Source organism: Myotis daubentonii, chromosome 2, assembly GCF_963259705.1.
Source record: "Myotis daubentonii chromosome 2, mMyoDau2.1, whole genome shotgun sequence".
NCBI lineage: Eukaryota > Metazoa > Chordata > Mammalia > Chiroptera > Vespertilionidae > Myotis > Myotis daubentonii.
The window spans coordinates 14,882,787-14,899,268 of NC_081841.1; the positions used below are offsets into that span (position 1 = coordinate 14,882,787).

The 16,482-nt window shown below is 41.3% G+C and overlaps 1 pseudogene; it reads right to left on the reverse strand.

The window, feature by feature from the left end:
- Window positions 1–4,122: 4,122 nt before the first annotated feature.
- Window positions 4,123–5,305, reverse strand: LOC132227106 (glyceraldehyde-3-phosphate dehydrogenase-like; annotated as a pseudogene).
- Window positions 5,306–16,482: the final 11,177 nt, after the last annotated feature.

The window sequence follows — 16,482 nt, forward strand, 5'->3', positions numbered from 1 at the left end:
CAAAGTACTTGTTTTATGAAACAGGTGCAATGAAAATTATGTGTGAGTTAATTGGTAAACATAAACACATGCTTGTCTTTGACATGGCCCAATATGTTGTTCAGGATATGGCCCGACTAGACAAATTAATTTAAAAAGACAAAGGGTTTAACAATGGCTTTTGCAACTAAGGACTTGGCATTTTGTGGGTTATAATATACCCCCAGTGAAGAAGTGACTTGGCCTGGTCATTGTAATTCCAAGCCCTAATATAGTTCATGCCATGCTCTCTTACCAATACAGAAAAATACCTAGAGCTCAAAGCCCAACTTCAAACAAGTAAGTACAGGGGCCCTTTCTGTTTTGAAAAGATGATTTATATGTTCTATCTATCAGTTTTGGCACATTTTATTATGAGAATGCAAGCTCTGAAATCCCAGAAGATTTCTAAACTATGGATAAATCAGAGCTGGCTTTGGTACATACAAGGGGATACATCCTGGGGAATTTTGCAAAACTTGACTATATGGAACAAGCAGTTCTGGTGATTTCGAAGAGGCCAAGGGAAACAAACAAGGCTTTATTTGGGGTTATATAAAATAAGACCATATTAGAGACATAAATTACTAGGGGAAACATTTCAAATCCAAGGTAAACCATGCCTAAATGTTCTCTGTCTGGATGGCTTGCCCTCCAGGAGATCTGAATTTACCCAAGGTCAAATGGATACCAAGGTCAGAGGCAGAACCTGGAATAGAACTTAATTCCCAATAGGCAGGCTACAGCCTCAGGCCCAGTTTGAAGATTACACCCAAGGCTAAAACAAGCATTGTGTCAGAAATCTGTAAGCCTTGAGTAAAATGAAACAAGTTCATTGACTCATAAAAATCCCATCTTTGAACAATTGACCTATAGATTTGGTGAGCTGGAGGGGTAAGAATGAGAGAATATCTTGTGTGTGCCATGTGTCTCTGATAAAAATTCCTAAGGAATAGGCAAGCCACCTGCAGGTTTGTGGAAAATGATAGTTTAAGATACTCTTCAGGAGTCTTGAGCCAAGCAGATCCCTCATGCTGAAATGAAATATGGACCCTGAACAAAATACAATAAAAATAGATTTGTGAGTAACTGAGAGGGAATTGGGCTTAACGTTGTGCCCACCCATTGCCCAAAGCTGGAAATGACCAATGTTACTGAAAAATAAATAGAATTTTTTTTAAAAGACCTTGGAAATTGCCTGCATCAAATGAGCCCTGCTGCTCTTGACAGAGCCTATCTCAACTCTGGGCTACTCAAAAGAATCTGTCTTCTGAACAGCCACTTGCTGAAGAGAAAAAGGAAGGTGAATTCATGCCTTTTCAAAGAGAGGGGGCTTGGATATAGTGGGAGTAGGAAGGACACACAGTCTAATTAAGTAGAAAAGAGGAGAAGGGTGACTCTTTCCAGTCTGAAGACAATTGATCAAGTTACCCTTTAAATATGGATTATCTCTAAAAGGGGCCTTTAACAAACCATTCTAAGAAACTCTCATTCTATGGGCAAATAAGTTTGGGAAATTCTAAATGCTATGTTCTTCTCCTAATGGTCCATAATACACATCAGCCTATTAAAGGCACTGAGAGCCCTAACCGGTTTGGCTTAGTGGGTAGAGCGTCGGCCTGTGGACTGAAAGGTCCCAGGTGCGATTCTGGTCAAGGGCATGTTACCTTGGTTGCAGGCACATCCCCAGTAGGGGGTGTGCAGGAGGCAGCTGATTGATGTTTCTCTCTCATTGCTGTTTCTAACTCTCTATCCTCCTCCCTTCCTCTCTGTAAAAAAATCAATAAAATATATATTTTTAAAAAGGCACAGAGAAATCCTGTAGTATAGAGATCTTCAACAGCATTTAAATTGACAGAACTGGTATTCAGACCTGGTCTATCTTTGAAGCTTATGATTTTACTCATCTATGCCATAATGCTCCATTTTTAAATGAATATTTTTTCGTAATTTTGAAAAGCTTAAATAACACATACAAACAGAAAATAATGAAATAAACACATCTATGCACCCAGTGCCAGAAATTAACAAATGTTAACATTTTGTCATGTTTGTTTCTTATCTATATCCTATCTAATAAAAGAGAAACATGGTAATTAGCGTACGACCACTACCCTTCCCATTGGCTAATCAGGGCGATATGCAAATTAACTGCCAGCCAAGATGGCAGCCGGCAGCCAGGCAGCTTGAAACTAACATGAGGCTTGCTTGCTTCAGTGATGGAGGAAACCAATGTTCTCCGCCTGCCTTGCTGGCCTCTGAGCCTGCAGTTTGAAACATTGTAACAAATATAGAAGCTAAACAAAACCCCAGAAACCTGCTTTCAGCCAGCTGGGATCTCAGAGCTGGAGTCATACATTGTTTTGATTATAGAACCCAAACAAACCAGATACCTGCTTTCAGCAGCAGAGGCCTCAGAGCTGGAGCCAGAGCTAAAGCTGGCCCAGAATTTTAAAAAAAGAAAAAAAAAGGAGCAGTTGGGAGCTTCAGCCCTCAGCCCCTCACCCAGACTGGCCAGGCACCACAGTGGGGACCCCCACCCTGAAGGGTGTGTGACCAGCTGCAAACAGCCCTCAGCCCCTCACCCAGACTGGCCAGGCACCCCAGTGGGGACCCCCACCCTGAAGGGTATGTGACCAGCTGCAAACAGCCATCATCCCCTCACCCAGGCTGGCCAGGCACCCCAGTGGGGACTCCCACCCTGATCCAGGACACCCTTCAGGGCAAACCAGCCAGCCCCACCCATGCACCAGGCCTCTATCCTATATAGTAAAAGGGTAATATGCTCCCAGCACCGGGATCAGCGGAGCCACGAGGCCTCCTGGCACCAAGATCAGCATCACAAGGGGCAGCGCCCAAACCCCCTGATCGCTCTGCGGCTCTGTGTGTGACAGGGGGTGGGCCACAACCTCCCTATCCGCCCTGCTCTGTTCGTGACAGGGGAAGGCGCCCCAACCCCCTGATCGGCCCTGCTCTGTGGGTGATAGAGGGTGGCGCCCCAACCCCCTGATCCGCCCTGCTCTGTGTGTGACAGGGGGCGGTGCCCCAACTCCCCTATCGGCCCTACTCTGTGAGTGACAGGGGGGAGCTCCTCAACCCCCTGATGGGCCCTGCTCTGTGCGTGACAGGGGGGAGCTCCCCAACACCCTGATGGGCCCTGCTCTGTGCGTGAGAGCGGGGAGCTCCCCAACCCCCTGATTGACCCTGCTCTGTGCATGACAGGGTAAGGAACCCCAAACCCCCTGATTGGCCCTGCTCTGTGCGTGACAGGGGGCAGCGCCCCAACCCCCGGATTGGCCCTGTTCTGTGCGTGACACGGGGTGGCACCGCAACCTCCCCATAGACCCTGCCTTGAGTGTGACAGGGGGCGGTGCCCCAACCCCCTAATCGGCCCTACCTGAGCATGACTGAGGGTGGCATCGCAACCTCCCAATCTGCCCTGCTCTGTGCATGACAGAGGGCGGTGCCCCAACTCCCCAATCGGCCCTGCTCTGAGTCTGACCAGGGGCTGCACCTAGGGATTGGGCCTGCCCTCTGCCACTGAGAGCAGGCCTAAGCCAGCAGGGCGTTATCTCCCGAGGGGTCCCAGACTGCGAGAGGGCACAGGCCAGGCTGCGGGACCCTCCCTTCCCCCCAAGTGCACAAATTTTTGTGCACTGGGCCTCTAGTATATTTATAAAAGCCTAAGTGACTGTTCGACCATTTGACTGGTAGCTATGATGTGCACTGACCACCAGGGGGCAGATGCTCAACGCACAGGCATGGAAACATGTAACAGACTGATGAATCTCAGAGGGAAGGGGGAAAGAGGGAAGGTGGGAAAAGATGAACCAAAGATCTTATATGCATTCTAGAGGCCCAGTGCATGGATTCATGCACTGGTGGGGTCTCAGCCTGGCCTGCAGGGATTAGGCTGAAACCAGCAATCTGACATCCCCCGAGGGGTCCTGGATTGCAAGAGGGTGCAGGCTAGGCTGACAGACCCTACTGGTGCATGAATCTGTGCACCAGGCCTCTAGTTTGTACATAAAATAAACATTATGGATAAAATTAAAGTCCCCTTTGTTCTTTCTTTCTTTCTTTCTTTCTTTTTTTTTTGGCTGGGTACAGTGAACTTTATTGATGGTACACGACAAAGTAGGGCTCCCTACACCCCTCCCCTTCTCCAGGGGGTCTGGGATAGAAATGGTGGTCACGAGATTCTCAGTGTGTTGGGGGATTGTTCTGGGGCAAGGACTCTCCAGCAGCTGAGGGCCTCTCTTCCTCTTGCTGGGGCTGGTGGTACAGAGGACTCTTACTCCTTGGAGGCCATGTGGACCATAAGGTCCACCACCCTGTTGCTGTAGCCAAATTCATTGTCATACCAGGAAATGAGCTTGACAAAATGGTCATTGAGGGCAATGCTAGCCCCAGCATCAAGGGTGGAGGAGTGGGTATCACTGTTAAAGTTGCAGGAGACAGCCTGGTCCTCAGTATAGCCCAGGATGCCCTTGAGGGGGCCCTCTGATGCCTGCTTCACTACCTTCTTGATATCATCATATTTGCCAGCTTTCTCCAGGCGACAGGTCAGATCCACAACTGACACACTGGGGGTGGGGGCATGGAAGGTCATGCCAGTGAGCTTCCCATTCAGCTCAGGGATGACCTTGCCCACAGCCTTGGCAGCACCAGTAGAAGCAGGGATGATGTTCTGGGCAGTCCCTTGGCCATCACACCACAGCTTCCCAGAGGGGTCTTCTGGTTGGTGGTGATGGCATGGACTGTGTTCATGAGTCCTTCCACAATGCCAAAGTTGTCATGGATGACCTTGGCCAAGGGGGCCAAGCAGTTGGTGGTGCAGGAGGCATTGCTGACAAACTTAAGGGAGTTGTCATACTTGTCATGGTTCACACCCATCACAAACATGGGGGCATCCACAGAAGGGGCAGAGATGATGACCCTCTTGGCTCTACCCTTCAAGTGAGCCCCAGCCTTCTCCATGGTAGTGAAGACACCGGTGGACTCCACAACATACTCAGCACCAGCATCACCCCATTTGATGTTGGCAGGATCTCGCTCCTGGAAGATGGAGATGGACTTTCCATTGATGACAATCTTCCAGTTCTCATCCTTGACTGTGCCTTTGAACTTGCCATGAGTAGAATCATACTGGAACATGTAGACCATGTAGTTGAGGTCAATGAAGGGATCATTGATGATGACAATATCCACTTTGCCAGAGTTTAAAAGTAGCCCTGGTGACCAGGTGCCCAATGCAGCCAAATCCGTTCACTCCAACCTTCACCATCGTGTCTCAGGGTTATGGCTGCTAGCACAGGGCAGGAAGAGAGGCTGTCTGATGAACAGGAGGAGCAGAGAGCCCCCTTGGTTCTTTTTGTCTATCTCTCTCCTTCCTTCCCTGAAGCAAGGGCTATGCTGAAATTGGTATTTTACATTTTCCTAGTTTACACACATGTCATATATATATATATATATATGACATATACATATATATTTACCTCAGAAATATATATATATTTCTGAGATAAATAGTATCTAGCATAAATATGTATAGTATCTGGCATCTATTTGTCTAAATATGGAATATCTAAACAGTATCTAGCATTTTATTTTTTAAATGCTATGCCAATGCTATCATGCTACATGTATCATTCTAAAATTTCTTTTTTCACTCAATATCACATTTCTGAGAGCTAACGTACTATCTTAATTGTATAACATTTCATCATATGAAGTGAACCATGTTTATTCATTCTCTTACAGATGAACATTAAGTTGCTTCCAAATGTTGCCATTACCACACAATGCTGCAATAAAAATTCTTGTTCATATGTCCTTATGCACCTGTAGAGATTCCCTGAGGTATATACCTAGAAGCAGAGCTGCTGGGTCATGGATTTTCAATCTTACAGGATAGTGCCAAATCACTCTTGGATGACCTTCTTATCCTTACTCTGTTCACTCCACACACTCTCCCAAAGTGCAAGGCACCATGAGAAAAGTAACAGGATTTTGCAAAAGAGTATCAGCAAACCAGTGTTCTAATGTGGCCTTAAGGCAGTCACCGAGAATTTCTGGGTCTTAGTTTCTGCAACTGTAAAATAGGAATAATAATAATACTGTTCTGATCTTATCCCCTGGGCCTTAATGAACAAACAAAACTGTGACAGTGATTGAGTTTTCTAAACTAGAAAGTGATGGATCATGTTCATTATTTTTATTAATAAACACAGACATAAATCAGTCACCTTCATTCATCAAATGTCCAAGTGTCTACTATATATCAGGCACCAGATGAGAACTCAGCTCATTCTCATATAGATTCATAACTATATTTAATGTTTTTCAAATTAGCTTCAAAGCTAGACCTTCCTCTTAAGTGTCTTGATGCTGGGCACTTTATTGGCAACTCCTGGTTATTTGTTTACGAAATTAATTTGTCAATGAGTTTTTTGAAATTCAAAACAAATTTTTCAATAGGACACTATGTTTAAGTGATCAGGGTCCAAATTGTCTTATAAATTGTCTGAGTGTAAGGAAGCCAACATATTATGAAGTTGTGACTAAATATAAGAGAAGTTTTGCAAAATAGTTATCTATATATTCTCCCTAACTGGGATGTAAAGTTTTAATAATCTCATCTCACAAATAGGGAGTTTGAGGTACAGAAATGTTAATTAACTTGCTTGAGATCACACAACTAGAAAACAGTGGACAGTGGAGTCAGGATTTGAACCCAGGATGGATGCTATGTGCTCTTTGTGCTACTTTACATGTATATGCATGTTACCTCATGACTTATAAAACTGAGTCTATAGGAAAATGAATACCAAGAAATGGCAAGAAAAGGTGGTGATAGCTCAGGGAATGTGTGTACCCACCTCAGTCTCCCAGTCACTCATGAGCAGTCAAGTATCTGTTCTCTTTCTAGCAATGGCCTCAGAAAACATTGGTAGAGAAGGAACTGTAAAGAGAAAACATGGTTTTCTGGGATTGGAGACAGAACTGTTTCCTAATTCTGTCACAGCAGCATGACCTTTCTTGTAATGACTAACACCTGTATAGTTTTTCTATAGCTTACCTATGGAGGTATCCATAAAATGTAGAAACATGAAAGGAAATCTTAATGTATGATGCTTGGGACCTTAGAGACTGCTTCCCTATCCTTTCATTCCTTTCCAAATGAAAGGCTCATAAATTGGAGTAAATGAATAACTATAAACTTGAAGTTATGGGAGAACAATTGAAATTAAGCATGAAACTAAATAAATCCCTTTAAGGACAAACTTTCCTTCTATCAAACTCAAGCAGGCTCTGCTGATTTCAGAATTATTTTATGTTATTTATTTTTTAAAATATATTTTTATTGATTTTGGAGAGGAAGAGAGAGAGAGAGAGAAAGAGAGAGAGAGAGAGAGAGAGAGAGAGAGAGAGAGAGAGAGAGAAAGAGAGAGAGAGAATGACAATCATTGAACGGCTGCCTCTTGCACACCTCCTACTGGGGATGGAGCCTGCAATCCTGGCATGTACCCTGATCGGGAATTGAACCCTGACTTCCTAGTTCATAGGTTGATGCTGAACCACACCAGCTGGGCCAGAATTATTTTAAACAGTTAGAATTTTATTTGAAGCAGTTAGTACTGCTACCAATTAGAACAAGTGATAAGAAGAAAGTTCCCGTTCATATTAGCAACAAAACCTATAAACTACCTATGAACAAACACAAAAACAATGAAAAGCATACACCAAATCTCACCAGAGATATGGTCTGGTTTTGATATCATTGTTTAGCTAGCTTTACAAAATATGTTGGGTGGTTTCCCACCTCTTTAAATATTGTTTGGAACAGTTTGTATAAGATGGGAATTATCTGTTCCTTGAAGGTTTGCTGGAACTCACCCATAAAGTTATCTGGGTCTGATGCATTTTCTTAGGAAATCTTTGGTTTCTGTTTCCATTTTTATGTTTATTGGCATAGGTTGTTGAGTTCATCTGATAATTTATATGTTCCTTAAAATATTCTGCTTCTTTAGGTTTCAAATTCCTTAGTACTAAGTTGTTTCATAAAATTTTATAAGTTAAAAAATATTTTTGTTTGTCTCTATTTTCATTTCCAGATTCTGTTTATTTGTGCTTTTTTTACTCATTGTTTTTTTCTAAGAGTATTGTTTATTTTACAGAACTTTTCAAAGAACCAGCTTTTAGTTTTGTTAACCAACTCTAACTTTTGGAATTTGTGCATTTTTTAATATTAGATTTTGCTTCCACTTCAATTTGTTGGTTTCTTCTTCAGATCTATCCAGTATGTTATTTACTGCACCTAATGAATTTTTACTTTTCTTTGTGTATATACACACACACACATACACACACACACACACAAGCATACACAAATATATCCTCTCAAGTCTTCAATATTTTTGTTTATATTCACCTGTTACTGTCTTATATGACCTGTTTTTATCTCATAATTTCTGCCATTATCATTTTAAAGATCTTACTGTTAAAGTCCTTTTCTGATTGGGTTACTAACGCTATTTCCTGAGATAAGAGTGTTTTTATTACTTAGGCGTGTTGGTCCCTGATGAAGTATAGTTTTTCCTCAGGGGTTTAGTGATGTTTGTTCGTGAGTTCATCTTCTGCAACAGAATTCTCACCCATGTGTCTTGAGCTTAAGTCGCTTTCTGGGCTGAGTTCCTGCCAGTAAGTGACTTACTGCAAAAGTAGTCTTAATTTAGTGCTATAACTTCTGCTCTCCATTTTCTTTGATACATTGGCCTATAAACCAAGAAAAACTTTTTCTGTTCCCAAATAACAATTTTATTATTTCAGTATTTAAATATATCCTTTACTTCGTTTTTGTAGGTTTGGGCTTAGAAGAAAAGAATTTAGTGCGCGCTCATTCAATTTTATTTGTATTTCTAAATGCCTTTGCCTTATCTAGTTCAATATGACATTATTCTTCAAGAAGAAGCTCATGCTAGGTGTATCTTTATTGGTCAAAAATAGTTATTTGTAATAGTTAATGCCTTTCTTTGAATTTTGCCTTGAAATTAATATTACAATCTCTGCTTTCTTTTTCATTAGATTCGCAACACCTACCATTGATAAAAAGACTGCTTTTAAACTTTCAAGATGTGTTATATGTGTTCCTTATCAAGAAATGAATAATTAGATTTTTTAAATCTACCTTGAGACTCTGTCTTTTAATAAAGTAAATAGGTTCATGATGCTTTTGTTTAAGACTGGTATATATAATCTGTAATTTTCTTAATGTATGTATGTACGATGCATAGATAACATTTACAACATATTTAACATAACATATACATATGATCTGCAATAATGTGGTACTGTATTATTGTGAAGTTTTCTTGTTATTAATTCTATAAATTGTTATGCATAAGATTTTTCAAAAGCTTTTTATAACCTCTAGTAATTTTTATCTTGGTTAGGAATAAGACAGTATCTTTTTAATACTCTAATTTTTCTTAATTCTTCCCTCATTTCATGATTTCAGCTTATATAATCTTGTATTTTAAATCCAAATTATGTATAATATAATATGTCCAGGTTTAGAAAAAATTGAAATTTACATTAATTTTTATAACAATATTTACAGTAATTTGGCCTTATCTACTTTCACTGACTTTAATTCATATGCCCCAAACACTTATATTGTTACTTTGTCAGGCTTGTTTTTCAGTAGGTTAAAGAATGTCTTCAGATACAAATTTTAAGAAGGGTACATGGTCAGTCAATTTTTTCAGTATTTATATATGCATACAGTCTATTTTTCAGTATGTTTACATATACATACATATCTCTCTTGGTTATAATTGTATTTAATACATGATTGTATTTGTAGAACACATTAATTCAATAACATTATAGTACTTTCCCATGTGAAAGAGTAAGATAGCATGACTGGATACAAAATTCTTGGTTAATAGTTGTTTTTGTTTTTCTTCCTCAAAATTCTGTAGACATATAATCTATTGTTATAAAAAAGATGAGTCTACATTTTCCCCATTATTGCTTATTCTACCTGGATTTTCAATGGATTTTTATTTATCCTCCTGTGCCGGGGTCCAGCCCCAGCGGGTCCAGGGGTCCCCAAAGGTGTGGACGGAGTCGGCGAAGAAGGAATGACACGGGGACAGTGTTCAGTTGATCAGCAGCCTAGCCAGGATCTCTAGCCAAGTTCTGGTCTAGATCTCCAGAGAGGTTCTGTCCAGGCTCTCCAGTCAGGTTCAGTGTCCAGGTTCCAGTCAGGTTCTCCTGCCAATCTCTGTAGTCAGGTTCAGTCCAGGATCCCTTGCCATGTTCTCCCGCTAGGCTCTGTCTCTAGGCTCCGAGGCCAGTCCCTCTCCAGGATCCTCCGGCATGCTCTCTCCAGCGAAGTTCTTCTGTCTCTAGAGAACGTTCTGTGTAGGTTCTGTGCCTAGGCTCTGTCTCTCTTGGTCCTGTCTTCCAAGCCCTGTGTTCTCGATTCTGTGTTCTGAATTCTGTGTGTTTCTGTCTTGTTACAACTGTATTTATACCAGTTGATTCAATCCTATCAATCTCTATTACAAAGGTTAGGGCGTTTCTTATCTCCATTCCAGGGAGAAAAGATTATGTAGTTTAAGCATGATTGTTCGTAGTTAAAGGGATTAATTACCCGCCTGGCACTTAGTTGAGGGGTTTTATTCCCTCCCTAACTTCAGGGGAAAATCCCTACCTGGGGATTCAACCTTTCTCGGAGAGGTGACCTTGGTTAAAACACAGCGCCAAGAAGGTGAGCAAACATATTAAGAACAGTATGCCATATATGCCAGGTCCCTTGAAACAGCAAGGATGGACCGGCTCCCGGCAAATTCCCCCTTTTTTATTTTTTAAAAGCAAGCATTAAAAAGAAAAACCTGAAACGCTCTCTTGTATCCATTTTAAGAGTAGGATTGGCGCTTTCTGCTATTACCTGAGTCCTGATCTATCACCCCAGGGAGAGCTTGCCAATCCTGCACTTTCCCAGGGTAGAAAGGCTGCAGTGGGGTTAAGGATAAGGCTCCTTGGGCCTACCTTCTCCCATGCCATTACATTTACCTTTCCTTCCTCAGAAAAGCATGGACATACTTCTTGTATAAAACGTTCTGTCTGACTGGGAGTAACCTTAATTCCTCTGCTAGCAAGCATATATGTTAAAAGATCAATACAGAGTCTTTTTTCTTTAGACTCAGTATGGCACATCTTCTTAATCTAAAGATCAATACAGAGTCTTTTTTCTTTAGACTCAGTATGGCACATCTTCTTAATCTAAAGATCAATACAGAGTCTTCTTTCTTTGGACTCAGTATGGCACATCTTCTCAATCTAAGGATCAATACAGAGTCTTCTTTCTTTGGACTCAGTATGGCACATCTTCTCAATCTAAGTTTTGTACTATCCACCTTCTTACCCTACTTATCCTCTATAGGGGGGTCTGTAGCACCCTGGTGGAGTCCTATCCGTCCCGAGTGTGGGGTTCTCAATGGGGGGGGCTTACCTAAGGGAATCCTGTTCCAGGGGTTCCCAAAGGTGTGGACGGATTCGGCGAAGACTATCCACCCTCTTCCTACGGTGGAGTCTGATCCGTCCCGAGTGTGGGGGTTCTCAATGGGGGAGGGGGGCTTACCTAGGGGAATCCTGTTCCAGGGGTTCCCAAAGGTGTGGACGGAGTCGGCGAAGACTATCCACCTTCTTCCTACGGTGGAGTCCGATCCGTCCTGAGTGCGGGGCGCTTACCTAGGGGTCCCTGTTCGGGCGCCAGATGCCGGGGTCCAACCCCAGCAGGTCCAGGGGTCCCCAAAGGTGTGGACGGAGTCGGCGAAGAAGGAATGACACGGAGATAGCGTTCAGTTGATCAGCAGCCTAGCCAGGATCTCCAGCCAAGTTCTGGTCTCGATCTCCAGAGAGGTTCTGCTTAGGATCTCCAGCCAGGTTCTGTCCAGGTTCTCCAGGCAGGTCCAGTCACCAGGTTCTAGTCAGGCTCTCCTGCCAATCTCCGCAGTCAGGTTCAGTCCAGGATCCCCTGCCATGCTCTCTCGCCAGGCTTTGCCTCAAAGCTCCGAGGCCAGTCCCTGTCCAGGATCCTCCAGCATGCTCTCGCCAGCGAAGTTCTTCTGTCTCTAGAGAACGTTCTGTGTAGGTTCTGTGCCTAGGCTCTGTCTCTCTTGGTCCTGTCTTCCAAGCCTTGTGTCCTTAGTTCTGTGTTCTGAGTTCTGTGTGTTTCTGTCTTGTTACAACTGTATTTATACCAGTTGATTCAATCCTATCAATCTCTATTACAAAGGTTAGGGCGTTTCTTATCTCCATTCCAGGGAGAAAAGATTATGTAGTTTAAGCATGATTGTTCGTAGTTAAAGGGATTAATTACCCGCCTGGCACTTAGTTGAGGGGTTTTATTCCCTCCCTAACTTCAGGGGAAAATCCCTACCTGGGGATTCAACCTTTCTCGGAGAGGTGACCTTGGTTAAAACACAGCGCCAAGAAGGTGAGCAAACATATTAAGAACAGTATGCCATATATGCCAGGTCCCTTGAAACAGCAAGGATGGACCGGCTCCCGGCACTCCTGGTTAAAAAAATCTTACCTGGATAAACATAAGTTTAATTATACTTTTGCTGATTTTTCTCCTGGAATGGAGTGATCCTTAAATCTTTAACCGTGCCTCAATTCACTTTGTTTAAGATTGTTTTGTCTTAATATCTTTAAAATTTGATTCTACCTGTGCTCTTTTTCTTTTTTTTCCAGAAGAATAATTTTTTTTTGGTTCTCTGTATTTAGCTTCCACATTTGTCATCTTCTCTTCAATTTTTAAATTTCTTTGAACTTTTTTTCTGCACTCCAGGAGAATAGCTCAGATTTATCTTATATCACTTACTGGATTTTGTACAGCATCAATTATACTGTCTACTGCCTCCAGTGTAAATTTTAAGGTTGTTATTGAATTAAAGTTTCAACAGCATCTGTATCTCATTATTTCCTTTTTAACTCCTTCAGTTTTCTCTTTTTTTAAATCATATACTGTCATATTTCACTGTATTCTCCTAATTTCATATTTGTACATTTTAATTGCTGCCTGATCTTCCAGAAGGATTTTCTGTTGTATCTCTCTGCATATAGTTTCAAGCACAGCAATGAGAATGGACAACCAGGGCAGTGAAATTCAAAATGTGGTCCATATATAGGTACAAACTGCAATTATTTGTCATTGCTCAGCAATAAGATAAGTATGCTTATCTCTAAACTGTTATCAGTCCACAAAGAGATAAGACCTTGTTCTCTGGTATTTTGTCCTCATAGTATTTATTTAAAACTCAATTTCTGTCATCCACAGTTATTAGAATTCTTTATTTCAGCATTTGCCTCCTTTAACACACATACACATAAACACATGCACACACATGCACAAAGATGCTTATATTTAGACAGGACCTATGAGTTGCAGAGGGGGAGGGTTGTGAACCTATCAAGGTTACACAGGAGATGAGGGACAGAGGAAGAAGATGAAGTTTGGAGGTTGCTGACACTAAATCAAATGTCAGTGCTGATTCTAATTTTTCCTGTAATCTTCACAACAGGACTTGATGACTGACAGCATATTAAGGAGAAGGGAATATTTCAGGATGTTTCCCAAGTTCCTAGTTTGAATGACTGAGAAGATGGAGAAGGTAGTATTTATTAAAGAAGGGCATGTTTGGCTGGAAAGGAAATGATTTAGATTACCTGTCATCACATATCCCAGTAGCAATTTCCAGTAGGCAGATTTCTACATCCTCAGCATATGGGTAATAACAGAAACCATGGCCATGAGTGAAACCACCTTGAGTAGAGTGAGTGAGAGAGAAGAAGGCCCAGGGGTAACCATAAGGAAACCATTAAAGGGTCAAGTAGGGAAGAAGCAACAAGGAAAATAGACAAAACCATAGCTAGAGAGGTACGAAAACTATCAGAAAAGTAGAGTCATGGGAGCAAATGGAAGAAAATGCTTCAAGGAAAAGGGGACAAATGCCATTCAGAGGTTAAGCCAAATAAGTATTGCAAATCAACTCTCCTGATTCTGGAAGTAGGTTGACTACAAGTCGAAATTTTCAATGTTATTGTGAGTTGTTTTTAAATCCTTTAATGTATATGTATTTGGGGGGCTAACAAGAAATTCTGCAGTAGAAGCTGTTCTCCAGCTGACTTTCAAAACAGAAGTCTACACTAGGACTGGTTTTTTTTTGTTTGTTTGTTTTATTTTGTTTTTAGCATTCTTGCAATTTTTCTTTTTTGGTCAAGGACTATTTGGTTGCAAATAATAGTATCCCATTCAATTTAGGGTAAACCAAGAGTGGAATGTTTTTAAAATAATACAAGTGTAATTCATAGAACCCAAAGTCAGGAAGTCTAGTGAGGCCTCATGGGTGACTGGAATGAGGAACTGGAACATTGTCAGGAACAAGATAGCTATTTGCTCTCTGTGTCTATCTCTTTCCAGACTCTATGGTCTCTTATCTCTGTTTTTCTTTGTTCATCTTCTTAATGCGTCCTTCTCTGCAGTATAGATCTCTATTTCTCCATATACTTCAAAGAAAATGTCCCCCATGCTGATCTGCTGATGCTTTCTCTTTCAGCTGGATCTGAGCCTGCAGAGCATTTCTGGGTCCCTATTCCAATTTTCAAGGAGAAAGAAATTGGCCAAATTCAGATCATATGTCTACCCGGGTTTGGTCCACTGCGAGCAGGGAAAATCTGAGAATGGGGAGCAGGAGAGCTGACTCTAGGAAAGAGGTATAGACAGGTAACTAAACTGGCTGCTGCATCTTCCTTATCTCACCTAGTTCCCTTTTCAGCTCATCTTATTATTTACACATTTCATCTTGTATAAAGAATGTTCTTTTCTCAAGATTCTCCATGATTATCTTTTAAAAGTCCATTTCTATTTGCATCTTATTAAAAAATCTCTGGTTCCCATTAAAAAATCATTTTTGAAGACAATGACCTTCATCTTCCAATCTTCAGAAATGTCTTCTTTTTCTGTCATAAAATTTTCATAGGCCTAGAGGATTCCTTTATTACAAAGTATATTTTTATACTCCTTGAAGGTTTCTCTTTTCTTCTCCTAGGAAGAGGAGAGATGTAATAATTGATGATTGTTAATAATAGAATACGTGGCTTGCACTTGTCCCCACTCACAAGGTTTGGAAGAGTCAGAATACTATGGAGAGGAATTGGAAGGGGGCACAAATTGTGGTGAAGAAGTTCTTGCCCAAACACCATCATCTGCTGGACTTTCTTTAGTTGTTGCTCTAATGCACAGATAAATGAATTTCTCTACCCTGGTGCTTTCCCCCCTTACTCTCTAATTAAGGGCAGAAAAATCTATAGGCCCTAATAGGCACCCTATTCCACATTTCAGAAGATCAGATCAGAATCCTTAAGATTTTTTTAATCATTAATCTGTCAGAGTTTCACAGAGTATATAGTAGATATTCAATAAAGGTTTAAATTTGCCTCTTTCTAAAATGCAAATTTGATCATGTCATTTACCTGACAACTTATATTCCTTTAATGTGCCCCAGATGCAGAGAGAATTCAAGTTTCTTAGCTTGGAATTCCAAGTCCTTAATAAATTGGCCCCCACTTCTCCCACTCTTAGGGGAGAAACTCTAACTATATCCTTTTAGGCATCCTAATAGATCATATTAATCTACCTGCAACTCCAGTATAGACAATGAACTTGTTTTCTATTACCTAGTCATTCTCTCTGCCTCAAATCTTCATCCCTTCCTTCTTCTGTCAGCCTGGTTGGCAGCCTCATTGAGCCTGCCAGCCTCAGGCTCATCATAACCTCCAACATTTGGGGAAACTGTCAGAGTTAGACCCCCACTGTCACTTACCCTACAACACCTTCATGAGTGTCTCTATGCAACTTGTTGGAGTCACTTTGTTAGTATTTACTGGTCTGCTTCTTAAGTAGACTGGGAGCTCTTGGAGACAGAGTCCACATATTTTTCATCTCTGTGTATCTGGCTTCTTGGAACCAGGTAAGAATTCCACAAATATTTGATGAACAAATCAATTAGTGTCTAGATATTAAGCTTGAAGTATACAAACAAAATTGGCAAAATAAGCCAAAGTCATTCGTTAAATGATTAACTGACTAGCCAACTGTTCAGTGTTACATGATCAATTAATTTTTAAGATGCCTGAGTAGTTATAGAGTCTATTAATCCTAATTCAAAAGAATACATCTGGAGCCATGAAACCCAGCCAGCTGTTAATTATGTGGTCAGGACAGGAAGTTCAATAAAATATGTACTGTCAAAGCTCTTCAGCCTTCCCTTTGTCACTGGAACCAAGAGAAAAATGAATATTTCTAGCAGCTTGAGGGTGAAATACTAATAAACACTCTCTTCATTTGTATAACATTTTCAAGCTTACAAATTGTTCTCACATCCA